Source organism: Somniosus microcephalus, chromosome 5 (assembly GCF_052327205.1).
Source record: "Somniosus microcephalus isolate GS21.2 chromosome 5, FLI_Smic_1.0, whole genome shotgun sequence".
In the NCBI taxonomy this organism is placed as follows: domain Eukaryota; kingdom Metazoa; phylum Chordata; class Chondrichthyes; order Squaliformes; family Somniosidae; genus Somniosus; species Somniosus microcephalus.
Window position 1 is genome coordinate 18,032,626 of NC_140991.1, and position 27,991 is coordinate 18,060,616.

The window sequence follows — 27,991 nt, forward strand, 5'->3', positions numbered from 1 at the left end:
CCCTCCGCTCTCCCCCTGTCTCCTCTCCCCTCCGCTCTCCCCCTGTCTCCTCTCCCCTCCGCTCTCCCCCGTCTCCTCTCCCCTCCGCTCTCCCCCTGTCTCCTCTCCCCTCCGCTCTCCCCCTGTCTCCTCTCCCCTCCGCTCTCCCCCTGTCTCCTCTCCCCTCCGCTCTCCCCCTGTCTCCTCTCCCCTCCGCTCTCCCCCTGTCTCCTCTCCCCTCCGCTCTCCCCCTGTCTCCTCTCCCCTCCGCTCTCCCCCTGTCTCCTCTCCCCTCCGCTCTCCCCCTGTCTCCTCTCCCCTCCGCTCTCCCCCTGTCTCCTCTCCCCTCCGCTCTCCCCCTGTCTCCTCTCCCCTCCGCTCTCCCCGTCTCCTCTCCCTCCGCTCTCCCCCTGTCTCCTCTCCCCTCCGCTCTCCCCCTGTCTCCTCTCCCCTCCGCTCTCCCCCTGTCTCCTCTCCCCTCCGCTCTCCCCCTGTCTCCTCTCCCCTCCGCTCTCCCCCTGTCTCCTCTCCCCTCCGCTCTCCCCCTGTCTCCTCTCCCCTCCGCTCTCCCCTGTCTCCTCTCCTCTCCCCTCCGCTCTCCCCCTGTCTCCTCTCCCCTCCGCTCTCCCCCTGTCTCCTCTCCCCTCCGCTCTCCCCCTGTCTCCTCTCCCCTCCGCTCTCCCCCTGTCTCCTCTCCCCTCCGCTCTCCCCTGTCTCCTCTCCCCTCCGCTCTCCCCCTGTCTCCTCTCCCCTCCGCTCTCCCCTGTCTCCTCTCCCCTCCGCTCTCCCCCTGTCTCCTCTCCCCTCCGCTCTCCCCCTGTCTCCTCTCCCCTCCGCTCTCCCCCTGTCTCCTCTCCCCTCCGCTCTCCCCCTGTCTCCTCTCCCCTCCGCTCTCCCCCTGTCTCCTCTCCCCTCCGCTCTCCCCCTGTCTCCTCTCCCCTCCGCTCTCCCCCTGTCTCCTCTCCCCTCCGCTCTCCCCCTGTCTCCTCTCCCCTCCGCTCTCCCCCTGTCTCCTCTCCCCTCCGCTCTCCCCCTGTCTCCTCTCCCCTCCGCTCTCCCCCTGTCTCCTCTCCCCTCCGCTCTCCCCTGTCTCCTCTCCCCTCCGCTCTCCCCCTGTCTCCTCTCCCCTCCGCTCTCCCCCGTCTCCTCTCCCTCCGCTCTCCCCCCGTCTCCTCTCCCCTCCGCTCTCCCCCGTCTCCTCTCCCCTCCGCTCTCCCCCCGTCTCCTCTCCCCTCCGCTCTCCCCCCGTCTCCTCTCCCCTCCGCTCTCCCCCCGTCTCCTCTCCCCTCCGCTCTCCCCCCGTCTCCTCTCCTCTCCGCTCTCCCCCCGTCTCCTCTCCTCTGCACTCTCCCCCCGTCTCCTCTCCTCTGCACTCTCCCCCTGTCTCCTCTCCACTCTCCCCCGTCTCCTCTCCTCTCCACTCTCCCCCCGTCTCCTCTCCTCTCCACTCTCCCCCCGTCTCCTCTCCTCTCCACTCTCCCCCCGTCTCCTCTCCTCTCCACTCTCCCCCCGTCTCCTCTCCTCTGCACTCTCCCCCTGTCTCCTCTCCACTCTCCCCCCGTCTCCTCTCCTCTCCACTCTCCCCCCGTCTCCTCTCCTCTGCACTCTCCCCCTGTCTCCTCTCCACTCTCCCCCCGTCTCCTCTCCTCTCCACTCTCCTCCTGTCTCCTCTCCTCTCCACTCTCCCCCCGTCTCCTCTCCTCTGCACTCTCCCCCTGTCTCCTCTCCACTCTCCCCCGTCTCCTCTCCTCTCCACTAACCTAACCCCAACGCCGGTCAGTCCGACTACAGGTGTGGTGCAGGGAAAGGGGAAACAGTAACTGAAGAAGAAGAAAGTTTTTGTTCAGTTCTGATTAACAAACCGAGGTGAAGGTCCAATATGCTAGCACAGTGGTCATGTTACTGGATTAGTAATCCAGAGACACGAGTTCATAATCCCACCACAGCAACTGGGGAATTAAAATTCAATTAAATAAATCTGGAATTAAAAAGCTAGTATCAGTAATGTTGACCTTGAAACTACCGGATTGTTGTAAAAACCCATCTGGTTCACTAATACCCTTTAGGGAAGGAAATCTGCCGTCCTTACCCGGTCTGGCCTATATGTGACTCCAGACCCACAGCAATGTGGTCGACTCTTAACTGCCCTCTGAAATGGCCCAGCGAGACACTCAGTTGTCAAGAAGGCGGCTCACCACCACCTTCTCAAGGGCAATTAGGGATGGGCAATAAATGCTGGTCTTGCCAGCGGCGCCCAGATCCTGTGAATGAATTTTTTAAAAACATATATCGGCCGTTCCTTCATCGTCGCTGGGTCAAAATCCTGGAACTTCCTCCCTAACAGCACTGTGGGAGTACCTTCACCACACGGACTGCAGAGGTTCAAGAAGGCGGCTCACCACCACCTTCTCGAGGGCAATTAGGGATGGGCAATAAATGCTGGCCTTGCCAGCGATGCCCATAGTCCCTGAATGAATTTAAAAAACACATATATTTGTTTTCTGAGTCCTGGGACCCCCCCACATTCAATTGTGAAGGTTGGTGCTGCTCTTGGCCCCGTGCTTCGGGCAAATTGGTGTTGAGGTGTTTCCACACTGGGACTTTGTGTTGTGACCTGGAACGCACTGCCTGAAAGGGCGGTGGAAACAGATTCAACAGTAACTTTCAAAAGGAATTGGATAAATACTTGGAGGGGAAACATTTTGCAGGGCTGTGGGGAAAGAACAGGACGGGGGGGGAGGAGTGGGACTAATTGGATCGCTCTCTCAAAGAGCCGGCACAGGCACGATGGGCCGAATGGCCTCATTCTGTGCTGCATCATTCTGCGATTTATTATCGCACGGTGGCATAGTGGTTAGCACTGTTGCCTCACAGCGCCAGAGACCCGGGTTCAAATCCGGCCTCGGGTGACTGTCTGTGTGGAGTTTGCACATTCTCCCCGTGTTTGCGTGGGTTTTCTCCGGGTGCTCCGGTTTCCTCCCACAGTCCAAAGATGTGCGGGTTAGGTTGATTGGCTATGATAAATTGACCATTAGTGTTAGGGGGATTAAATACGCGGGGTTACGGGGATAGGGCTTGGGTGGGATGGCTGTCGGTTTAGGGACCGAGTGCTAGGGTTTGGATGATCAGCCATGATCTCGTTGAATGGCGGAGCAGGCTCGAAGGGCCGAATGGCCTACTCCTGCTCCTATCTTCTATGTTTCTATGTTTCTATCCACTCCTGTGGTGTATTTAGGGTTGCCAACACTCCAGGATTGCCCCGGACTCTCCAGGAATTACAGGTTATACTCCCGGGCACCGCGGCCAACAGTGTGGAGAATTGTGAAGTGATGCACTTTGGGAGGACTAATATGGAAAGTCTGTATGTTATAAATGAAACGATTTTGCAAAGTGTAGATGAGCAGAGAGACCTCGGTGTCCATGTACACAAATCCTTAAAGGTGGCAGGGCAGGTTGTCAAAAAAGCACTTGGGTTACTTGGGTTCAAAAATAGAGGCATAGAGCAAAGAGATTGTGCTCGAACTTTATAAATCACTGGTTAGGCCTCAGCTGGAGTATTGTGGACAATTCTGGGCCCCACACTTCAGGAAAGATGTAAAGGCCTTGGAGAGGGTGCAGAGGAGGTTTACCTGGGTGTTACCAGGGATGAGGGACTTCAGTTATGAGGAGAGGTTGGAAAAGTTAGGACTGTTCTCCCTGGAACAGAGAAGGTTAAGAGGCGACCTAATCGAGGTTTTCAAGATGATGAGAGGTTTTGATAGAGTAGAGAGAGAAAAACTATAGACAATAACCAGAGGTCAGAGATTCAAAATCACTGGCAGAAGATCGAGAGGGGAGATGAGGAGAAATGTCTTCACTCTGGGAGTTGTCGGGATCTGGAACGCTCGACCTGAAAGGGTGGTGGAAGCTGATTCCAGTAATAATATTAAAAGGGAGTTGGACGGGTATTTGAGGATGAGGAACTTACAGGATCACGGACTAATAGCGGGGGTGTGGGACTCAGCATGACGGCTCTCTCAAAGAGCCAGCACAGGCAGGACGGGCCGAATGGCCTCCTTCTGTGCTGTATGTTTCTGTGATTCTATGAACCCAGGAGAAAAATCATAGGGGAATTAAACAATATTATGTGTTTATTTCATTCTGTGATCACGTTCTGTTTATTAGTTATAAAGATATTGGAGATGGGCAGAAAAGGCTGTTCGACTGACAGTCAAGAATCATCCAATCAGGTTACGAAGAGTCTGTTCGCTCACTAATCGGCGCTGGAAGGCGGGGTGCCACGAGGATTGACGTATTGGGCAACCAATGGCAAAGCGTGGGGGCGGGGTGGTTGGCGGTGAGAGGTCATGTGATGAAATTTCCAGGAATACATCCAACCAGAGTTGGCAACAGTAGTGGGGAAAAATTGGCTTGTGTCCCCTTTGGGGCGCTAACTTCGCCGGGGGGGGGGCTACTTTTAGCGCCCCGAAAGAGTTAGCGCCCCCGCGCCCGAAACTGAACGGTAGCGCCCCAAGCGGGAGGCGGGGCTACTGGAAGCGCTCCCCCTCCCTCTTGGGGCGCTCCCATTGAATATCGCGGCGCTACTTACAACAGCGCCACGCGCGTCGGCACATAACACCACGGTACAACAGGCCTCCCTCCCCTCATTGAAGGGGAGGGGCTGAGCGCAGCGTGCACCGGGGCCCTGCTGGACCACCGGGGAGTGGGGTGCCGGCAAAAAGAGGAGTGCCGGGCTGAGCGATCGCAACCGGCACCCCGCAGGAGGAGACCAGAGGGGGCAGGTGCTGGCAGGTGGCCCAAAAAAAAAACGGTCGCCCGGCACCTGCCCTTTAATTTGCGCCGCCCCGGCCGCAGACACGGCACCCTGACCCTGTCAGACAATGACCCTAACCCGCGTCCAGCGGCAGGTCAGGGGGCGTGAGCCAAGTTTGCTGGAGGCGCAGCACCGTGGGGCGCTACCGGCTACTGCCGCCGCTAACCTCCCACTGAATTTTGCGGGAGGTGTTGGCGGCACAACCGGGCGCTAGGCGCTTTCCCGAGGGGGGCGCTAACGGGAGGCGCAAAGCAACTGAATTTTCCCCCCCTAGGTGTATTGAGTGGAGCCGGTTTATTATTTCTGCTGTGTATCGTAGGATTCACAAATTGGGATGTATTAAAAGATTAATATTGAGCCGAAATAGTGAGGTAATCCAACCACTTTATAAATCAATGGTGCCAATGCACTTAGAATACTATGTCGAGTTCCGGTCACCAGAGTACAGAAAGGACATTGCAGCTATTGAAAGGATACAGAAGCGGGAAGCCTGAATGATTTGAGAGGACGGAGGGATTGAATTAGGGGGAGCGATTATGTAAATTGGCCCTGTCCTCGCTGGAAAAGAGAAGGTTGAGAGGTGATACGATTACTGTTTTAAGGTTCTAAAGGGACTAGACAATGTCGACCGTGACAAGCTGTTCCACCTTGTCCAGAACAGTAGAACCAGGGGACATGGCCTGCACTTGAATTCAAAGCTAATCTGCGGAAACAACATTTCAGGTGAGCGAGGGGTCAAACTATGGAACAGGCTCCCGAGATGGTGGAAGCAGTTAGTATTGATTCATTCAAATGCAAGTTAGATACGTTTCTTTCAGAAAATAATATTTTGGGATACAGTATGTGCGTAATTTGAGACAGGATGTGTGGTGAGTGTAGCGTGCTTGGGAGGAACAGCTAACTTGGGACCTGTGGTTCCCAAAGCTCTCCGTCGCTGGGGGTTTTATGGCTGGGTCTGTTGTAGACTCATTGATGGAGATTGATCGCTGTGATTAGTCAACAACTCCATTATCATTGTCTTGTATGACTACCAGGATGGTAGAAGATGAACTGGATGGATCTCAGTCTTTTTATCGCCTAGTAATCCCTATGTTCTGCTTTAAACAATAATGTTAAAGTTCAGAGGAGTTTTGTTTTTGTAAAGTTCAGGCCCTCACTTTTTAAGTTATCTTCCATCTGGGGTCTGAATTGGGTCTTCTCACATCAGGCACCCTCCAAGGTCGTCGTCGTCTTCTTCTCCTTAGGCAGTCCCTCGGAACCAAGGATGACTTGCTTCCACATTAAAAATGAGTTCGCAGGTGACTGATGAGTCAGGTGGGGCAGACAGTGGTTGAAGGGGCGGTTGGGTGGGGTGCTTGGGTTGACGTGCGTTCCTTGCGCTGCCTGCGCTTGGCTTCCGCTTGCTCCCGGTGAAGAGACTCGAGGTGTTCGGCGCCTTCCCGGATGCTTCTCCTCCACTTTGTGCGGTCTTGGACCAGGGATTCCCAGGTGTCGGTGGGGATGTTACACTTTTTCAAGGAGGCTTTGAGGGTGTCCTTGACTCGTTTCCTCTGCCCACCTGGGGCTCTCTTGCTGTGCCGGAGCTCCGAATAGAGCGCTTGTTTTGGGAGTCTCGTATCGGACCAGGAGAGCACCGAGGCGGCAGTACAAAAGGAGGAGCGAGGCGAGGCCCGACCAGATCGGACCAGGAGAGCACCGAGGCGGCAGTACAAAAGGAGGAGCGAGGCGAGGCCCGACCAGATCGGACCAGGAGAGCACCGAGGCGGCAGTACAAAAGCAGGAGAGAGGCGAGGCCCGACCAGATCGGACCAGGAGAGCACCGAGGCGGCAGTACAAAAGCAGGAGAGAGGCGAGGCCCGACCAGATCGGACCAGGAGAGCACCGAGGCGGCAGTACAAAAGCAGGAGAGAGGCGAGGCCCGACCAGATCGGACCAGGAGAGCACCGAGGCGGCAGTACAAAAGCAGGAGAGAGGCAAGGCCCGACCAGATCGGACAAGGAGAGCACCGAGGCGGCAGTACAAAAGCAGGAGAGAGGCGAGGCACACTAACTCAGCAGCGGGGAGAGAGGTAAAAAGTAATCAGAGTGTGACGTCACCAGGGAGCAGGTAAGTGATTGGTTGGTGAGTATTTCTCTTTTTTAAACTTTAACTCTGTAGTTTATAGTTACTAGGGTCTTTTCTGGTGTAGCAGGGACTGTTGGTAGACTATACAAGCGCTTTAGAGATATCGTTAATTGGTGATAGTGAATTAATTTAAATTAATTAAAGGGTAAGTCATGCCAGGAGAGCCCAGCCCCGTGTTATGCTCCTCTTGCTCTATGTGGGAATTCAGGGACACTGCCGGTGCCCCTGATGACCACGTGTGCCGGAAATGCATCCAGCTGCGGCTACTAGCAGACCGCATTGAGGCGCTGGAGCTGCGGGTGGATGGGTTGTGGAGCATTCACGATGCTGAGAGGGTCGTGGATAACACGTTTAGTGAGTTGGTCACACCGCAGGTAAGGGCTGCACAGGAAGAAAGGAAATGGGTGACCACCAGGCGGAGCAATAGAAGCAGGCAGGTAGTGCAGGAGACCCCTGTGACCATTCCCCTCTCAAACAGGTATACCGATTTGGATACTGTTGAGGGGGATGACTCACCAGGGGAAGGCAGCAGCAGCCAACTTCCTGGCACTGGGGGTGCTCCTGCTGCCCAGGAAGGGAGGAAAAAGAGTGGGAGAGCAATAGTGGTAGGGGATTCTATAGTAAGGGGAACAGATAGGCGTTTCTGTGGCCGTAGACGTGAATCCAGGATGGTTTGTTGCCTCCCTGGTGCCAGGGTCAAGGATGTCACTGAGCGGCTGCAGGGCATTCTGGAGGGGGAGGGCAAACAGCCAGAGGTCGTGGTCCACATTGGTACCAACGACATAGGTGAAAAGAGGGATGAGGTCCTGCAGCAAGAATTTAGGGAGCTAGGTGGAAGATTAAAGAGCAGGACCTCAAAGGTTGTAATCTCTGGATTACTCCCGGTGCCACGTGCTAGTGAATATAGGAATAGGAAGATAGAACAGATGAATGCGTGGCTAAAGGGATGGTGCAGGAGGGAGGGCTTTAGTTTCCTGGATCACTGGGTCTGCTTCTGGGAAAGGTGGGACTTGTACAAGTCGGACGGTTTACACCTGAACCAGAGGGGGACCAATATCCTTGCGGGGAGGTTTGCTAGCACTGCTGGGGGGGGTTTAAACTAACTTGGCAGGGGGATGGGATACAGAGTGGAGCTATAGTAGGGGGTGATTTACAGCCAAATACGGAGGAAAAAACAAGTCAGCTGGGAAGGCAGAGCAAATGTGTGAAGGCAAAAGGGAATATGGCAAGGCTGGAAGGCATTTATTTTAATGCAAGGAGTCTTGCAAATAAGGTGGATGAACTGAAGTTGTTGTTGAACACATGGGAGTACGATATTGTTGCTATCACGGAGACATGGTTGAGGGAGGGTCAGGACTGGCAGCTCAATATTCCGGGGTATAGAATCTTCAGGCGAGACAGAGGGGGGTGTAAAAGGGGAGGGGGTGTTGCAATATTAAATAAGGAGTCAATTACTGCTGTAAGGAGGGATGATATATTAGCGGGTTCCTCTAATGAGGCCATATGGGTAGAACTTAAAAACAAAAAGGGGGCAAGCACTTTGCTGGGAGTGTACTATAGGCCCCCAAACAGTCAGGGGGAGATAGAGGAACAGATATGTAGGCAAATCTCAGAGAAGTGCGAAAATAATAGGGTAATAATAGTGGGGGATTTCAACTTCCCCAATATTAATTGGGATAGTCAGAGTGTGAAAGGCTTAGAGGGTGCAGAATTCTTAAAGTGCATCCAGGAGAGCTTTTTGAGCCAACATGTAGAAAGTCCTACAAGAGAGGAGGCGGTACTGGACCTAATTCTAGGGAATGTAGCCGGGCAAGTGGTGGAAGTATCAGTAGGAGAGCATTTTGGCGACAGTGACCATAATTCGGTAAGATTTAAGGTGGTCATGGAAAAAGACAAAGACGGCCCGGAAATAAGGGTTCTAAATTGGGGGAAGGCCGATTTTAATATGATAAGGCAGGATCTGGCCAAAGTGGACTGGGAGCAGCTACTTATAGGAAAATCCACATCAAAGCAGTGGGAGACTTTCAGAAGGGAAATAGAGAGAGTACAACGCCAACATGTTCCTGTAAAGGTCAAGGGTGGGACCAACAAGCAAAGGGAACCTTGGATGACAAGGGATATACAAAAATGCATTAGGAAAAAAAGGGGGGCTTTTGGCAGTTACAAAAGACTAAAGACGGAGGAAGCCCTAGAGGAGTATAAAAAGTGCAGGGGCATACTTAAAAAAGAAATTAGGAGGGCGAGGAGGGGCCATGAAATAACACTGGTGAGCAAAATAAAGGAAAATCCTAAGATGTTTTATAAGTATATTAAGGGCAAGAGGATAACCAGGGAAAGGGTAGGGCCCATTAGGGACCAAAGTGGCAATCTGTGTGTAGAGCCAGATGATGTAGGTGGGGTTTTAAATGAATTTTTTGCATCTGTGTTCACTATGGAGAAAGACGATGTAGACATAGAAATCGGGCAAGGGGACTGTGACATACTTGAACATATTAGCATCGAGAGGGAGGAGGTACTAGCGGTTTTAGCAGGCCAAAAAGTGGATAAATCCCCAGGCCCGGACGAGATGTATCCCAGGCTGTTGTGTGAGGCAAAGGAGGAGATTGCAGGGGCTCTGACACAAATTTTCAGAACCTCTCTGGCCACAGGGGATGTACCAGAGGACTGGAGAACAGCTAACGTAGTACCATTATTCAAGAAGGGTAGCAGGGATAAACCAGGGAATTACAGGCCAGTGAGCCTAACATCTGTGGTAGGGAAATTATTGGAAAAAATTCTGAGGGACAAAATTAGTCTCCACTTGGAGAGGCAAGGATTAATCGGGGATAGTCAGCATGGCTTTGTCAAGGGTAAATCATGTCTGACCAATCTGATTGAATTTTTCGAGGGGGTGACTAGGTGTGTGGATGAGGGAAATGCTGTGGATGTGGTTTACATGGACTTCAGTAAAGCTTTTGACAAAGTCCCGCATAGGAGACTGGTCAAGAAGGTAAGAGTCCATGGGATCCAGGGTGCCTTGGCGCGTTGGATCCTAAACTGGCTGAGTGGCAGGAGGCAGAGGGTGATGGTCGAAGGTTGCTTTTGTGACTGGAAGCCTGTGTCCAGTGGGGTACCTCAGGGATCGGTGCTGGGTCCCTTGCTGTTTGTGATCTACATAAATGATTTGGATGAGAATGTGAAAGGTATGATCAGTAAGTTCGCAGATGACACGAAAATTGGTGGGGTGGTAAATTGCGAGGAGGAAAGCCTCAGGCTACAGGATGATATAAACGGGTTGGTCAGATGGGCGGAAAAGTGGCAAATGGAATTTAACCCTGAAAAGTGCGAGGTGATGCATTTTGGACGGACAAATAAGGCAAGGGAATACACAATGAGTGGTAGGACCCTAGGAAGTACAGAGGGTCAGAGGGACCTTGGTGTACATGTACATAGATCCCTGAAGGCAACGGAACAGGTAGATAAGGTGGTTAAAAAGGCATATGGGATACTTGCCTTCATTAGCCGAGGCATAGAATATAAGAGCAGGGAGGTTATGATGGAGCTGTACAAAACGCTGGTGAGGCCACAGCTGGAGTACTGTGTGCAGTTCTGGTCGCCTCACTATAGGAAGGATGTGATTGCTTTGGAGAGGGTGCAGAGAAGATTCACCAGGATGTTACCTGGGATGGAGCGCCTCAGCTATGAAGAAAGACTAAACAGGCTGGGGTTGTTTTCCTTGGAGCAAAGAAGGCTGAGGGGGGACCTGATTGAGGTGTACAAAATGATGAGGGGCATAGATAGGGTAGATAAAGAGGAACTTTTCCCCTTAGTAGGGGGGTCAATAACAAGGGGGCATAGATTCAAGGTAAGGGGCAGGAGGTTTAGAGGGGATTTGAGGAGGAACTTTTTCACCCAGAGGGTGGTTGGAATCTGGAACTCACTGCCTGAAAGGATGGTAGAGGCAGGAACCCTCACAACATTCAAGAAGCATTTGGATGAGCACTTGAAATGCCATTGCATACAAGGCTATGGGCCAAATGCTGGAAAATGGGATTAGACTGGACAGGGATTGATGGACGGCGCAGACACGATGGGCCGAAGGGCCTCTTTCTGTGCTGTATAACTCTATGACTCTATGACTCATCCATCGGAGCTGATTGAGCGTGGTCAGAGCTTCGATGCTGGGGATGTTGGCCTGAGCAAGAACACTGACGGTGCGCCTATCCTGCCAATGGATTTGCAGGATCTTGCGGAGGCAGCGTTGGTGGTACCTCTCCAGTGCTTTGAGGTGCCTGCTGTACATGGTCCATGTCTCTGAGGCATACAGCAGGGCAGGTATCACTGCTGCCCTGTAGACCATGAGCTTAGTGCCGGGTTTGAGGTCCTGGTCTTCAAACACTCTCTTCCTCAGGCGACCGAAGGCTGCACTGGCACACTGAAGGCGGTGTTGGACTTCGTCGTCAACGTCTGCCCTTGTTGACAGTAGGCTCCCGAGGTATGGAAAGTGGTCCACGTTGTCCAAAGCCTTGTCGTGGATTTTGATAATCGGGGGCAGCACTGTGTGGCGGGGGCAGGTTGGTAGAGGACCTTTGTCTTACGGATGTTTAGTGTAAGGCCCATGCTCTCGTATGCTTCGGTGAAGGTATTTACGATGGTTTGGAGTTCGACCTCCGAGTGAGCGCAAACGCAAGCATCGTCTGCATAATGTAATTCGACGACAGAGGATGGGACGACCTTGGATCTGGACTGGAGGCGACGGAGGTTGAACAGTTTCCCGTTTGTTCTGTAAATTAGCTCCACTCCAGTGGGGAGCTTACTGAGGGTGAGATGGAGCATTGCAGCACGGAAGATTGAGAAGAGCGTTGGTGCGATGACACAGCCTTGCTTGACCCCGGTTCGTACGTGAATTGGGTCTGTGGTGGAACCGTTGGTCAGGATCACGGCTTGCATGTCGTCGTGAAGCAGGCGGAGGATAGTGACAAACTTTTGAGGGCAGCCGAATTTGAGGAGGACACTCCATAATCCCTCACGGTTGACAGTGTCGAAGGCCTTTGTGAGATCAAAGAAGGCCGTGTACAGTGGTTGGTGCTGTTCCGTGCATTTCTCTTGTAATTGACGTGCGGTGAAGATCATGTCCATTGTGCCCCTTAGTGGGCGGAATCTGCATTGCGACTCTGGGAGGAGCTCTTCGGCCACTGGGAGAAGGCGATTGAGGAGGATTCTTGCGATTACTCTTCCTGTGGCAGATAGCAGGGAAACTTCTCACATCAGGCACCCTCCAAGGTAATCTGCTGCAGACTTCCACCAATGTGTCGAGGGCAGGTGTGGGAAGAGGGCAGGTGTGGGAAGAGGGCAGTGGGTAGCGCTCTCGCCTCCAAGTCAGAAGGTCGTGAGTTTGATTCCCACTCCAGTGACTCGAGCACATAATTTAGGCTGACACTCCCAGTGCAGTCCTGAGGGAGCGCTGCACTGTCGGAGGTGCCATCTTTGGGATAAGGTGTCAAACCCAGGCCCCCGCCTGCCTTCTCAGGTGGATGTAAAAGATCCCATGGCACTGTTGCGAAGAGGAACAGGGGAGTTATCCCTGGTGTCCTGGCCAATATTTATCCCTCAACCAACATCAAACAAAAAATACAGATGATCTGGTCATTGTGATATTGCTGTCTGTGGGACCTTGCTGTGCGCAAATTGGCTGGCGTGTTTCCTACATTACAACAGTGACTACACTTCAAAAAATAGAAGTACTTCATTGGCTGTAAAATGCTTTGAGACGTCCTGAGGTGGTGAAAGGCGCTGTTTAAAGGCAAAAGGTCTGGGTGGGCGTGTGTGCTGTGAGGAGGATGCCGAGAAACTCCAGTATGATTTGGACAGGTTGGGTGATTGGGCAGATGCATGGCAAATGCAGTATAATGTGGATAAATGCGAGGTTATCCACTTCGGTGGCAAAAACAGGAAGGCAGATTATTATCTGAACGGCAATAGATTGGGAGAAGGGGAAGTGCAACAAGACCTGGGTGTCCTTGTGCACCAGTCACTGAAGGTAAGCATGCAGGTGCATGCAGGCGGTTAAGAAGGCAAATGGTATGTTGGCCTTCATAGCGAGAGGATTCGAGTACAGGAGCAAGGATGTCTTGCTGCAGTTGTACAGGGCCTTGGTGAGACCACACCTTGAGTATTGTGTGCAGTTTTGGTCGCCTTATCTGAGGAAGGATGTTCTTGCCATGGAGGGAGTGCAGCGAAGATTCACCAGACTAATAGAGGAATGACGTATAAGGAGAGATTGGGTCGATTGGGCTTATACTCGCTGGAGTTTAGAAGAATGAGAGGGGATCTCATTGAAACTTATAAAATTCTAACAGGACGAGACAGACTAGATGCAGGAAGGATGTTTCTGATGGCGGGGGAGTCCAGAACCAGGGGTCACAGTCTAAAGATAAGGGGTAAGCCATTTAGGACTGAGATGAGGAGGAATTTCTTCACCCAGAGAGTGGTGAACCTGTGGAATTCTCTACCACAGAAGGCAGTTGAAGCCAATTCATTAAATATACTCAAGAAGGAGTTAGATATATTTCTTAAGGCTAAAGGGATCAAGGGATATGGGGAGAAGGCAGGGACAGGGTACTGAATTTGGATGATCAGCCATGATCTCATTGAATGGCGGAGCAGGCTCGAGGGGCCGAATGGCCGACTCCTGCTCCTATCTTCTATGTTTCTATGTTTCTTTTCTTTCTGACTGTAACCAGGAGAGGTCATATTGGATGTGAGTGGGGTGAGTGAATCGGTTAGTGAGTGTGAATGCGGGATATCATTGTGGAATGTTGGCAAACGAGGAAGGTATGAAGCCGTTACAAGTTCCTCCCACCTGTTTGCTTTTCGGAATGGGCTGAAGTCCTTTCTGCGGGACAATAGAAAGGTGTGTACGCTGAAACTAGCTTGGTTAAACACAAAGCGCTGGTCGGATGGTTGAATTGTTGACGCTGAACGGAGGCCTCTGCAGCTTGCCTGTCAAAAAACTGTCTGTACTCCGTGAGATTGAATCTGTCTTCCTGAACTCGAAGCCTGACTCCCAGGTGGAGTCGCCTTGGGGTCGCCAACTCTGATTGGATGGATTCCTGGAGGTCGCCAACTCTGATTGGATGCATTCCTGGAGGTTTTAATCACATGAGCTCCTGTCTTCCCCAGCTAAACAGCCTTTGATCCTCATCTCCAACATTTTCACAACTAATAAACAAAAGTTTCCAAAGAAAATACACAATTTTTTTCTAAATGCCCCAGTGATGTTTCTCCCGGGTATTGCTCACAGCAGTGTCCTGGAGATGAATCTTCAATTCCTGGAGACTCCGGGACAATATTCACGTTAAGCAGTTCCTCGGAACCGAGGATGACTTGCTTCCACATTAAAAATGAGTTCTCGGGTGACTGATGAGTCCAATGCGGGACCTACAGTCTCTGTCACAGGTGGGGCAGACGGTGGTTGAAGGGGGCGGGTGGGTGGGGTGCTTGGGTTGACTTGCGCTCCTTGCGCTTGGCTTCCGCTTGCTCCCGGCGAAGAGACTCGAGGTGTTCGGCGCCTTCCACTTTGTGTGGTCTTGGGCCAGGGATTCCCAGGTGTCGGTGGGGATGTTACACTTTTTCCAAGGAGGCTTTGAGGGTGCCCTTGAAGCGTTTCCTCTGCCCACCTGGGGCTCTCCTGCCGTGTCGGAGCTCAGAGTAGAGGCACTATTTTGGGAGTCTGGTATCGGGCATGCGGACGAGGTGGCCCGTCCATCGGAGCTGATCGAGGGTGGTCCAAGCTTCGATGCTGGGGATGTTGGCCTGACCCCGGAGGGTTGGCTATCAATGTTCCCTGCAAAAAAAATGTGTAAATTCTGCGCATGCGCGTTTTTTTCCCCCAATTTAAAACGCCTGCTCACCGGCTGCTCGGGGCCCCCGGAGCGCTGCGTGATCGTGCAGCCTACATGGAACATTGTCAGCAACCTAAACGGCCTACAGAGCACGGCGCTCCCATTCCCAGATTTGAAAACTTGTGGTAGGCTGTATCATTTTTGAGGATTCTGATTGCGGGGACGATAGGGTCCAAGTGTTCAAAATGATGAGAGGATGGGTCAGGGCAGATGGAAGCAGCACGCTTCCAATGGCTGAGGGGCCAGAGACACAAGATTCAATGGAAGGGATTTGGAACAGAGAAAATTCTTCACACAGGGAGTTGTGAGGCTGTGGAATTTTAGTGGTTGAGGCAGAAACTATGACAATATTCAAGATTAGATTGGATAGCCGGATGAAGGACAAGGAGATATGGGAACAGGGTGGGTAAATGTGATTAGAACCCTTTGCTCGGGTGGAGGGTAAACACCCAGTATGGACTGGTTGGGCCGAATGGCCGGTCTCCGTGTTGTAACTTGCTATAAATTCCTTGAGGTACTAACAGAGGCGATCTTTAACCCCTTCTTTTGGAGCACAATGCTTGCTACTCAGTAGAAGCAACACGGGTTGGCCGGAAGAGTTGAGGGGAATAGCTAGCTCAGACAACAACAACTTACATTTATACGGCGCCTTTAACGTAATACAACGTCCCAAGGCGCTTCACAGGAGCGATTATCAAACAAAATTTGACACCGAGCTGCACGAGAAGATATTAGGGCAGATCATTTTCAAAATTCTGAATTACTCTCTCAAACAAACGGTTAACAAATGCATCTGTTACTAGCAGATGGTAGACTAATCTTAAAAAAATGACTGGAGAAAATTCTTTTAATTGGTGGATGCTAAGACGTTGTATTTTCATAGAAAAAGCAAAGTCTACATCCTTTCATTGAATTGACTCATTAAGATGCTCAATCCTGCAGGACATTCCTCCTGCTTTTCCAAGCTTCATGCAGTTGGGTCCTTACTTAGTCTGTTGGGGTTGGCTAGCAACTCAGTATAGTATTCTCTCCAGGCCTCTGGAATAGTCTCACGGAGCACTGGTCTTGGCAGTCTTTGACACTAGTGTAGAGGAACTCTTTTAACCATGACTAACTTTGGCTAACAAAAAAATACTTAAGTACTGTATCATGATTGCGTGATTGTATCCCTTTGTGAATGAATCAACTCGCTGATCCCACTTCATCTGAAAGACTCTTGTGGCCTAACAACATGCTGCATCATAATCTATCTTTGAGCAGCTCTTGATTGATCTGAAGAGGCTTAAAGTAAAACTTTAAAGATCCTTTGCTTATTCCTAACAACTTTCCTCTGCTGTTGCTGTTACAAGGCTGACCACTTGCAACACAGAGGCCATCAGCCTAAGACAAGTAATAGCTGCTCTCTTGACAAAATGGATTCCCATAATCAGGTTCTTGGACTTACTTATGTTCACTAGGGGAAAAGAAGGATAAAATATCCTGATCGGGCTTGATCGGGTGGATGCGGTGAGGATGTTTCCACTGATGGGTGAGACTAGAACTAGGGGGCATAATCTTAGAATAAGGGGCTGCCCTTTCAAAACTGAGATGAGGAGAAACTTCTTCACTCAGAGGGTAGTAAATCTATGGAATTTGCTACCTCAGAGAGCTGTGGAAGCTGCGACATTAAATAAATTTAAAACGGAGATAGACAGTTTCCGAGCTGATAAGGGAATAAGGGGTTACGGGGAGCGGGCAGGGAAGTGGACGTGAGTCTAAGTTCGGATCAGCCATGATCCTATTGAATGGCGGAGCAGGCCCGAGGGGCCGTATGGCCTACTCCTGCTCCTACTTCTTATGTTCTTATGGCCAAAAGCTTGGTCAAAGAGGTAGGTTTTAAAGAGCGACTTAAAGAAGGAAAGAGAGAGGTAGAAAGGTTTAGGGAGGGAATTGCAGAGCTTGGGGCCTCGGCAGCTGAAGGCACGGCCGCCTGTGGCGGTGATGAAAATCGGGAGATGTGGAAGAAGCCAGAATTAGAGGAGCGCAGAGATCTCGGGGGGGTTGTGGGACTGGAGGAGGTTACAGAGATCTCGGGGGGGTTGTAGGGCTGGAGGAGGTTACAGAGATCTCGGAGGGTTGTAGGGCTGGAGGAGGTTACAGAGATCTCGGGGGGGTTGAAGGGCTGGAGGACGTTACAGAGATCTCGGAGTGTTGTAGGGCTGGAGGAGGTTACAGAGATCTCGGGGGGGTTGAAGGGCTGGAGGACGTTACAGAGATCTCGGAGTGTTGTAGGGCTGGAGGAGGTTACAGAGATCTCGGAGGGTTGTGGGGCTGGAGGAGGTTGCAGCGATCTCGGGGGGGGGTTGTAGGGCTGGAGGAGGTTACAGAGATCTCGGAGGGTTGTGGGACTGGAGGAGGTTACAGAGATCTCGGTGGGTTGTAGGGCTGGAGGAGGTTACAGAGATCTCGGGGGGGTTGTAGGGCTGGAGGAGGTTACAGAGATCTCGGGGGGGGTTGTGGGGCTGGAGGAGGTTACAGAGATCTCGGAGGGTTGTAGGGCTGGAGGAGGTTACAGAGATCTCGGGGGGGTTGTAGGGCTGGAGGAGGTTACAGAGATCTCGGGGGGTTGTAGGGCTGGAGGAGGTTACAGAGATCTCGGAGGGTTGTAGGGCTGGAGGAGGTTACAGAGATCTCGGGGGGGTTGTGGGGCTGGAGGAGGTTACAGAGATCTCAGAGGGTTGTAGGGCTGGAGGAGGTTACAGAGATCTCGGGGGGTTTGTGGGGCTGGAGGAGGTTACAGAGATCTCAGAGGGTTGTTGGGCTGGAGGAGGTTACAGAGATCTCAGAGGGTTGTGGGGCTGGAGGAGGTTACAGAGATCTCAGAGGGTTGTGGGGCTGGAGGAGGTTAGAGAGATCTCGGGGGGTTGTAGGGCTGGAGGACGTTACAGAGATCTCGGAGTGTTGTAGGGCTGGAGGAGGTTACAGAGATCTCGGAGGGTTGTGGGGCTGGAGGAGGTTGCAGCGATCTCGGGGGGGTTGTAGGGCTGGAGGAGGTTACAGAGATCTCGGAGGTTTGTGGGACTGGAGGAGGTTACAGAGATCTCGGTGGGTTGTAGGGCTGGAGGAGGTTACAGAGATCTCGGGGGGGTTGTAGGGCTGGAGGAGGTTACAGAGATCTCGGGGGGGGGGGTTGTGGGGCTGGAGGAGGTTACAGAGATCTCGGAGGGTTGTAGGGCTGGAGGAGGTTACAGAGATCTCGGGGGGGTTGTAGGGCTGGAGGAGGTTACAGAGATCTCGGGGGGTTGTAGGGCTGGAGGAGGTTACAGAGATCTCGGAGGGTTGTAGGGCTGGAGGAGGTTACAGAGATCTCGGGGGGGTTGTAGGGCTGGAGGAGGTTACAGAGATCTCAGAGGGTTGTAGGGCTGGAGAAGGTTACAGAGATCTCGGGGGGTTGTAGGGCTGGAGGAGGTTACAGAGATCTCGGTGGGTTGTAGGGCTGGAGGAGGTTACAGAGATCTCGGAGGGTTGCAGGGCTGGAGGAGGTTACAGAGATCTCGGAGGGTTGTAGGGCTGGAGGAGGTTACAGAGATCTCGGGGGGTTGTCGGGCTGGAGGAGGTTACAGAGATCTCGGAGGGTTGTAGGGCCAGAGGAGGTTAGAGAGATAGGGAGGATTGTAGGGCTGGAGGAGGTTACAGAGATCTCGGGGGGTTGTGGGGCTGGAGGAGGTTACAGAGATCTTGGAGGGTTGTAGGGCTGGAGGAGGTTACAGAGATCTCGGAAGGTTGTAGGGCTGGAGGAGGTTACAGAGGTCTCGGAGGGTTGTAGGGCTGGAGGAGGTTACAGAGATCTCGGAGTGTTGTAGGGCTGGAGGAGGTTACAGAGATCTCGGAGGGTTGTGGGGCTGGAGGAGGTTGCAGCGATCTCGGGGGGGTTGTAGGGCTGGAGGAGGTTACAGAGATCTCGGAGGGTTGTGGGACTGGAGGAGGTTACAGAGATCTCGGTGGGTTGTAGGGCTGGAGGAGGTTACAGAGATCTCGGGGGGGTTGTAGGGCTGGAGGAGGCTACAGAGATCTCGGGGGGGGGGTTGTGGGGCTGGAGGAGGTTACAGAGATCTCGGAGGGTTGTGGGGCTGGAGGAGGTTACAGAGATCTCGGAGGGTTGTAGGGCTGGAGGAGGTTACAGAGATCTCGGGGGGTTGTAGGGCTGGAGGAGGTTACAGAGATCTCGGAGTGTTGTAGGGCTGGAGGAGGTTACAGAGATCTCAGAGGGTTGTTGGGCTGGAGGAGGTTACAAAGATCTCAGAGGGTTGTGGGGCTGGAGGAGGTTAGAGAGATCTCGGGGGGTTGTAGGGCTGGAGGAGGTTACAGAGATCTCGGAGTGTTGTAGGGCTGGAGGAGGTTACAGAGATCTCGGAGGGTTGTGGGGCTGGAGGAGGTTGCAGCGATCTCGGGGGGGTTGTAGGGCTGGAGGAGGTTACAGAGATCTCGGAGGGTTGTGGGACTGGAGGAGGTTACAGAGATCTCGGTGGGTTGTAGGGCTGGAGGAGGTTACAGAGATCTCGGGGGGGTTGTAGGGCTGGAGGAGGTTACAGAGATCTCGGAGGGTTGGAGGGCTGGAGGAGGTTACAGAGATCTCGGAAGTTTGTAGGGCTGGAGGAGGTTACAGAGATCTCGGAGGGTTGTGGGACTGGAGGAGGTTACAGAGATCTCGGAGGGTTGTGGGACTGGAGGAGGTTACAGAGATCTCGGAGTGTTGTAGGGCTGGAGGAGGTTACAGAGATCTCGGAGGGTTGTGGGACTGGAGGAGGTTACAGAGATCTCAGAGGGTTGTAGGGCTGGAGGAGGTTACAGAGATCTCGGAAGGTTGTAGGGCTGGAGGAGGTTACAGAGATCTCGGAGGGTTGTAGGGCTGGAGGAGGTTACAGAGATCTCGGAGGGTTGTGGGACTGGAGGAGGTTACAGAGATCTCAGAGGGTTGTGGGGCTGGAGGAGGTTACAGAGATCTTGGGGGGTTGTAGGGCTGGAGGAGGTTACAGAGATCTCGGGGGGGTTGTAGGGCTGGAGGAGGTTACAGAGATCTCGGAGGGTTGTGGGACTGGAGGAGGTTACAGAGATCTCGGAAGGTTGTAGGGCTGGAGGAGGTTACAGAGATCTCGGAGGGTTGTAGGGCTGGAGGAGGTTACAGAGATCTCGGAGGGTTGGAGGGCTGGAGAAGGTTACATAGATCTCGGAGGGTTGTAGGGCTGGAAGAGGTTACAGAGATCTTGGAGGGTTGTGGAGCTGGAGGAGGTTACAGAGATCTCGGGAGGTTGGAGGGCTGGAGGAGGTTACAGAGATCTCGGAGGGCTGTAGGGCTGGAGCAGGTTACAGAGATCTCGGGGGGTTGTAGGGCTGGAGGAGGTTACAGAGATCTCGGAGGGTTGTAGGGCCAGAGGAGGTTAGAGAGATAGGGAGGATTGTAGGGCTGGAGGAGGTTACAGAGATCTTGGAGGGTTGTAGGGCTGGAGGAGGTTACAGAGATCTCGGAGGGTTGTGGGAGTGGAGGAGGTTACAGAGATCTCAGAGGGTTGTAGGGCTGGAGGAGGTTACAGAGATCTCGGAAGGTTGTAGGGCTGGAGGAGGTTACAGAGATCTCGGAGGGTTGTCGGGCTGGAGGAGGTTACAGAGATCTCGGAGTGTTGTAGGGCTGGAGGAGGTTACAGAGAACTCGGAGGGTTGTAGGGCTGGAGGAGGTTACAGAGATCTCGGGGGGGTTGTAGGGCTGGAGGAGGTTACAGAGATCTCGGAGGGTTGTGGGACTGGAGGAGGTTACAGAGATCTCGGTGGGTTGTAGGGCTGGAGGAGGTTACAGAGATCTCGGGGGGGTTGTAGGGCTGGAGGAGGTTACAGAGATCTCGGAGGGTTGGAGGGCTGGAGGAGGTTGCAGAGATCTCGGAAGTTTGTAGGGCTGGAGGAGGTTACAGAGATCTCGGAGGGTTGTGGGACTGGAGGAGGTTACAGAGATCTCGGAGGGTTGTGGGACTGGAGGAGGTTACAGAGATCTCGGAGGGTTGGAGGGCTGGAGAAGGTTACAGAGATCTCGGACGGTTGTAGAGCTGGAGGAGGTTACAGAGATCTCGGGAGGTTGGAGGGCTGGAGGAGGTTACAGAGATCTCGGAGGGTTGTAGGGCTGGAGCAGGTTACAGAGATCTCAGGGGGTTGTCGGGCTGGAGGAGGTTACAGAGATCTCGGAGGGTTGTAGGGCCAGAGGAGGTTAGAGAGATAGGGAGGATTGTAGGGCTGGAGGAGGTTACAGAGATCTCGGGGGGTTGTGGGGCTGGAGGAGGTTGCAGAGATCTTGGAGGGTTGTAGGGCTGGAGGAGGTTACAGAGAACTCGGAGGGTTGTGGAAGTGGAGGAGGTTACAGAGATCTCAGAGGGTTGTAGGGCTGGAGGAGGTTACAGAGATCTCGGAAGGTTGTAGGGCTGGAGGAGGTTACAGAGGTCTCGGAGCGTTGTAGGGCTGGAGGAGGTTACAGAGATCTCGGAGTGTTGTAGGGCTGGAGGAGGTTACAGAGATCTCGGAGGGTTGTGGGGCTGGAGGAGGTTGCAGCGATCTCGGGGGGGTTGTAGGGCTGGAGGAGGTTACAGAGATCTCGGAGGGTTGTGGGACTGGAGGAGGTTACAGAGATCTCGGTGGGTTGTAGGGCTGGAGGAGGTTACAGAGATCTCGGGGGGGTTGTAGGGCTGGAGGAGGTTACAGAGATCTCGGGGGGGGTTGTGGGGCTGGAGGAGGTTACAGAGATCTCGGAGGGTTGTCGGGCTGGAGGAGGTTACAGAGATCTCGGGGGGGGGTTGTAGGGCTGGAGGAGGTTACAGAGATCTCGGGGGGTTGTAGGGCTGGAGGAGGTTACCGAGATCTCGGAGGGTTGGAGGGATGGAGGAGGCTACAGAGATCTCGGGGGGGGGGGGTTGTAGGGCTGGAGGAGGTTACAGAGATCTCAGAGGGTTGTAGGGCTGGAGGAGGGTACAGAGATCTCGGGGGGTTGTAGGGCTGGAGGAGGTTAGAGAGATCTCGGGGGGTTGTAGGGCTGGAGGAGGTTACAGAGATCTCGGAGGGTTGTGGGGCTGGAGGAGGTTAGAGAGATCTCGGGGGGTTGTAGGGCTGGAGGAGGTTACAGAGATCTCGGAGTGTTGTAGGGCTGGAGGAGGTTACAGAGATCTCGGAGGGTTGTGGGACTGGAGGAGGTTACAGAGATCTCGGGGGGGTTGTAGGGCTGGAGGAGGTTACAGAGATCTCGGGGGGGTTGTAGGGCTGGAGGAGGTTACAGAGATCTTGGAGTGTTGGAGGGCTGGAGGAGGTTACAGAGATCTCGGAGGGTTGTGGGACTGGAGGAGGTTGCAGAGATCTCGGAGTGTTGTAGGGCTGGAGGAGGTTACAGAGATCTCGGAGGGTTGTGGGACTGGAGGAGGTTACAGAGATCTCGGAGTGTTGTAGGGCTGGAGGAGGTTACAGAGATCTCGGAGGGTTGTGGGACTGGAGGAGGTTACAGAGATCTCGGAGTGTTGTAGGGCTGGAGGAGGTTACAGAGATCTCGGGGGGGGGTTGTGGGGCTGGAGGAGGTTACAGAGATCTCGGAGGGTTGTAGGGCTGGAGGAGGTTACAGAGATCTCGGGGGGGTTGTAGGGCTGGAGGAGGTTACAGAGATCTCGGAGGGTTGTGGGGCTGGAGGAGGGTACAGAGGTCTCGGAGGGCTGGAGGAGGTTACAGAGATCTCGGCGAGTTGTGGGGCTGGAGGAGGTTACAGGGATCTCGGAGGGTTGTAGGGCTGGAGGAGGTTACAGGGATCTCGGAGGGTTGTGGGGCTGGAGGAGGTTACAGAGGTCTCGGAGGGTTGTAGGGCTGGAGGAGGTTACAGGGATCTCGGAGGGTTGTGGGGCTGGAGGAGGTTACAGAGGTCTCAGAGGGTTGTAGGGCTGGAGGAGGTTACAGGGATCTCGGAGGGTTGTGGGGCTGGAGGAGGTTACAGAGGTCTAGGAGGGTTGTAGGGCTGGAGGAGGTTACAGGGATCTCGGAGGGTTGTAGGGCTGGCGGAAGTTACAGAGATCTCGGGGGGGTTGTAGGGCTGGAGGAGGTTACAGAGATCTCGGAGGGTTGTGGGGCTGGAGGAGGTTACAGAGATCTCGGAGGGTTGTAGGGATGGAGGAGGTTACTGAGATCTCGGAGGGTTGTAGGGCTGGAGGAGGTTACAGAGATCTCGGAAGGTTGTGGGGCTGGAGGAGGTTACAGAGATCTCGGAGGGTTGTAGGGCTGGAGGAGGTTACAGAGATCTCGGAGGGTTGTAGGGCTGGAGCAGGTTACAGAGATCTCGGGGGGGTTGTAGGGCTGGAGGAGTTTACAGAGATCTCGGGGGGTTGTAGGGCTGGAGGAGGTTACAGAGATCTCTGAGGGTTGTAGGGCTGGAGGAGGTTACAGAGATCTCGGGGGGTTGTCGGGCTGGAGGAGGTTACAGAGATCTCTGAGGGTTGTAGGGCTGGAGGAGGTTACAGAGATCTCGGGGTTGTAGGGCTGGAGGAGGTTACAGAGATCTCGGGGGGTTGTAGGGCTGGAGGAGGTTACAGAGATCTCGGTGGGTTGTAGGGCTGGAGGAGGTTACAGAGATCTCGGAAGGTTGTAGGGCTGGAGGAGGTTACAGAGATCTCGGGGGGTTGTAGGGCTAGAGGAGGTTACAGAGATCTCGGAGTGTTGTAGGGCTGGAGGAGGTTACAGAGATCTCGGAGGGTTGTGGGACTGGAGGAGGTTACAGAGATCTCAGAGGGTTGTAGGGCTGGAGGAGGTTACAGAGATCTCGGAAGGTTGTAGGGCTGGAGGAGGTTACAGAGATCTCGGAGGGTTGTAGGGCTGGAGGAGGTTACAGAGATCTCGGAGGGTTGTGGGACTGGAGGAGGTTACAGAGATCTCGGAGGGTTGTGGGACTGGAGGAGGTTACAGAGATCTCGGGGGGTTGTAGGGCTGGAGGAGGTTACAGAGATCTCGGGGGGGTTGTAGGGCTGGAGGAGGTTACAGAGATCTCAGAGGGTTGTGGGACTGGAGGAGGTTACAGAGATCTCGGAAGGTTGTAGGGCTGGAGGAGGTTACAGAGATCTCGGAGGGTTGTAGGGCTGGAGGAGGTTACAGAGATCTCGGAGGGTTGGAGGGCTGGAGAAGGTTACAGAGATCTCGGAGGGTTGTAGGGCTGGAAGAGGTTACAGAGATCTTGGAGGGTTGTAGAACTGGAGGAGGTTACAGAGATCTCGGGAGGTTGGAGGGCTGGAGGAGGTTACAGAGATCTCGGAGGGTTGTAGGGCTGGAGCAGGTTACAGAGATCTCGGGGGGTTGTAGGGCTGGAGGAGGTTACAGAGATCTCGGAGGGTTGTAGGGCCAGAGGAGGTTAGAGAGATAGGGAGGATTGTAGGGCTGGAGGAGGTTACAGAGATCTCGGGGGGTTGTGGGGCTGGAGGAGGTTACAGAGATCTTGGAGGGTTGAAGGGCTGGAGGAGGTTACAGAGATCTCGGAGGGTTGTAGGGCTGGAGGAGGTTACAGAGATCTCGGAGTGTTGTAGGGCTGGAGGAGGTTACAGAGATCTCGGAGGGTTGTAGGGCTGGAGGAGGTTACAGAGATCTTGGGGGGTTGTAGGGCTGGAGGAGGTTACAGAGATCTCGGAGGGTTTCAGGGCCAGAGGAGGTTAGAGAGATAGGGAGGATTGTCGGGCTGGAGGAGGTTACAGAGATCTTGGAGGGTTGTAGGGCTGGAGGAGGTTACAGAGATCTCGGTTGTAGGGCTGGAGGAGGTTACAGAGATCTCGGAGGGTTGTAGGGCTGGAGGAGGTTACAGAGATCTCGGAGGGTTGTAGGGCTGGAGGAGGTTACAGAGATCTCGGAGTGTTGTAGGGCTGGAGGAGGTTACAGAGATCTCGGAGGGTTGTGGGGCTGGAGGAGGTTGCAGCGATCTCGGGGGGGTTGTAGGGCTGGAGGAGGTTACAGAGATCTCGGAGGGTTGTGGGACTGGAGGAGGTTACAGAGATCTCGGTGGGTTGTAGGGCTGGAGGAGGTTACAGAGATCTCGGGGGGGTTGTAGGGCTGGAGGAGGTTACAGAGATCTCGGGGGGGTTGTAGGGCTGGAGGAGGTTACAGAGATCTCGGGGGGGGTTGTGGGGCTGGAGGAGGTTACAGAGATCTCGGAGGGTTGTAGGGCTGGAGGAGGTTACAGAGATCTCGGGGGGGTTGTAGGGCTGGAGGAGGTTACAGAGATCTCGGGGGGTTGTAGGGCTGGAGGAGGTTACAGAGATCTCGGAGGGTTGTAGGGCTGGAGGCGGTTACAGAGATCTCGGAGTGTTGTAGGGCTGGAGGAGGTTACAGAGATCTCAGAGGGTTGTAGGGCTGGAGGAGGTTAGAGAGATCTCGGGGGGTTGTAGGGCTGGAGGAGGTTACAGAGATCTCGGAGGGTTGTGGGGCTGGAGGAGGTTAGAGAGATCTCGGGGGGTTGTAGGGCTGGAGGAGGTTACAGAGATCTCGGAGTGTTGTAGGGCTGGAGGAGGTTACAGAGATCTCGGAGGGTTGTGGGACTGGAGGAGGTTACAGAGATCTCGGGGGGGTTGTAGGGCTGGAGGAGGTTACAGAGATCTCGGGGGGGTTGTAGGGCTGGAGGAGGTTACAGAGATCTTGGAGTGTTGGAGGGCTGGAGGAGGTTACAGAGATCTCGGAGGGTTGTGGGACTGGAGGAGGTTGCAGAGATCTCGGAGTGTTGTAGGGCTGGAGGAGGTTACAGAGATCTCGGAGGGTTGTGGGACTGGAGGAGGTTACAGAGATCTCGGAGTGTTGTAGGGCTGGAGGAGGTTACAGAGATCTCGGAGGGTTGTGGGACTGGAGGAGGTTACAGAGATCTCGGGGGGGTTGTAGGGCTGGAGGAGGTTACAGAGATCTTGGAGTGTTGGAGGGCTGGAGGAGGTTACAGAGATCTCGGAAGTTTGTAGGGCTGGAGGAGGTTACAGAGATCTCGGAGGGTTGTGGGACTGGAGGAGGTTACAGAGATCTCGGAGGGTTGTGGGACTGGAGGAGGTTACAGAGATCTCGGAGTGTTGTAGGGCTGGAGGAGGTTACAGAGATCTCGGGGGGGGTTGTGGGGCTGGAGGAGGTTACAGAGATCTCGGAGGGTTGTAGGGCTGGAGGAGGTTACAGAGATCTCGGGGGGGTTGTAGGGCTGGAGGAGGTTACAGAGATCTCGGAGGGTTGTGGGGCTGGAGGAGGGTACAGAGGTCTCGGAGGGCTGGAGGAGGTTACAGAGATCTCGGCGAGTTGTGGGGCTGGAGGAGGTTACAGGGATCTCGGAGGGTTGTAGGGCTGGAGGAGGTTACAGGGATCTCGGAGGGTTGTGGGGCTGGAGGAGGTTACAGAGGTCTCGGAGGGTTGTAGGGCTGGAGGAGGTTACAGGGATCTCGGAGGGTTGTGGGGCTGGAGGAGGTTACAGAGGTCTCAGAGGGTTGTAGGGCTGGAGGAGGTTACAGGGATCTCGGAGGGTTGTGGGGCTGGAGGAGGTTACAGAGGTCTAGGAGGGTTGTAGGGCTGGAGGAGGTTACAGGGATCTCGGAGGGTTGTAGGGCTGGCGGAAGTTACAGAGATCTCGGGGGGGTTGTAGGGCTGGAGGAGGTTACAGAGATCTCGGAGGGTTGTGGGGCTGGAGGAGGTTACAGAGATCTCGGAGGGTTGTAGGGATGGAGGAGGTTACTGAGATCTCGGAGGGTTGTAGGGCTGGAGGAGGTTACAGAGATCTCGGAAGGTTGTGGGGCTGGAGGAGGTTACAGAGATCTCGGAGGGTTGTAGGGCTGGAGGAGGTTACAGAGATCTCGGAGGGTTGTAGGGCTGGAGCAGGTTACAGAGATCTCGGGGGGGTTGTAGGGCTGGAGGAGTTTACAGAGATCTCGGGGGGTTGTAGGGCTGGAGGAGGTTACAGAGATCTCGGGGGGTTGTAGGGCTGGAGGAGGTTACAGAGATCTCGGTGGGTTGTAGGGCTGGAGGAGGTTACAGAGATCTCGGAAGGTTGTAGGGCTGGAGGAGGTTACAGAGATCTCGGGGGGTTGTAGGGCTAGAGGAGGTTACAGAGATCTCGGAGTGTTGTAGGGCTGGAGGAGGTTACAGAGATCTCGGAGGGTTGTGGGACTGGAGGAGGTTACAGAGATCTCAGAGGGTTGTAGGGCTGGAGGAGGTTACAGAGATCTCGGAAGGTTGTAGGGCTGGAGGAGGTTACAGAGATCTCGGAGGGTTGTAGGGCTGGAGGAGGTTACAGAGATCTCGGGGGGTTGTCGGGCTGGAGGAGGTTACAGAGATCTCTGAGGGTTGTAGGGCTGGAGGAGGTTACAGAGATCTCGGGGTTGTAGGGCTGGAGGAGGTTACAGAGATCTCGGGGGGTTGTAGGGCTGGAGGAGGTTACAGAGATCTCGGTGGGTTGTAGGGCTGGAGGAGGTTACAGAGATCTCGGAAGGTTGTAGGGCTGGAGGAGGTTACAGAGATCTCGGGGGGTTGTAGGGCTAGAGGAGGTTACAGAGATCTCGGAGTGTTGTAGGGCTGGAGGAGGTTACAGAGATCTCGGAGGGTTGTGGGACTGGAGGAGGTTACAGAGATCTCAGAGGGTTGTAGGGCTGGAGGAGGTTACAGAGATCTCGGAAGGTTGTAGGGCTGGAGGAGGTTACAGAGATCTCGGAGGGTTGTAGGGCTGGAGGAGGTTACAGAGATCTCGGAGGGTTGTGGGACTGGAGGAGGTTACAGAGATCTCGGAGGGTTGTGGGACTGGAGGAGGTTACAGAGATCTCGGGGGGTTGTAGGGCTGGAGGAGGTTACAGAGATCTCGGGGGGGTTGTAGGGCTGGAGGAGGTTACAGAGATCTCAGAGGGTTGTGGGACTGGAGGAGGTTACAGAGATCTCGGAAGGTTGTAGGGCTGGAGGAGGTTACAGAGATCTCGGAGGGTTGTAGGGCTGGAGGAGGTTACAGAGATCTCGGAGGGTTGGAGGGCTGGAGAAGGTTACAGAGATCTCGGAGGGTTGTAGGGCTGGAAGAGGTTACAGAGATCTTGGAGGGTTGTAGAACTGGAGGAGGTTACAGAGATCTCGGGAGGTTGGAGGGCTGGAGGAGGTTACAGAGATCTCGGAGGGTTGTAGGGCTGGAGCAGGTTACAGAGATCTCGGGGGGTTGTAGGGCTGG

The 27,991-nt window shown here is 54.1% G+C and overlaps 1 protein-coding gene across 2 annotated transcripts in view; it reads left to right on the forward strand.

Moving 5' to 3' along the window:
• The window catches only part of vill (villin-like), a 198,020-nt gene that overhangs the window by 19,889 nt on the left and 150,140 nt on the right, over positions 1–27,991 (forward strand). The gene's annotated exons all lie outside the window — the stretch shown is intronic.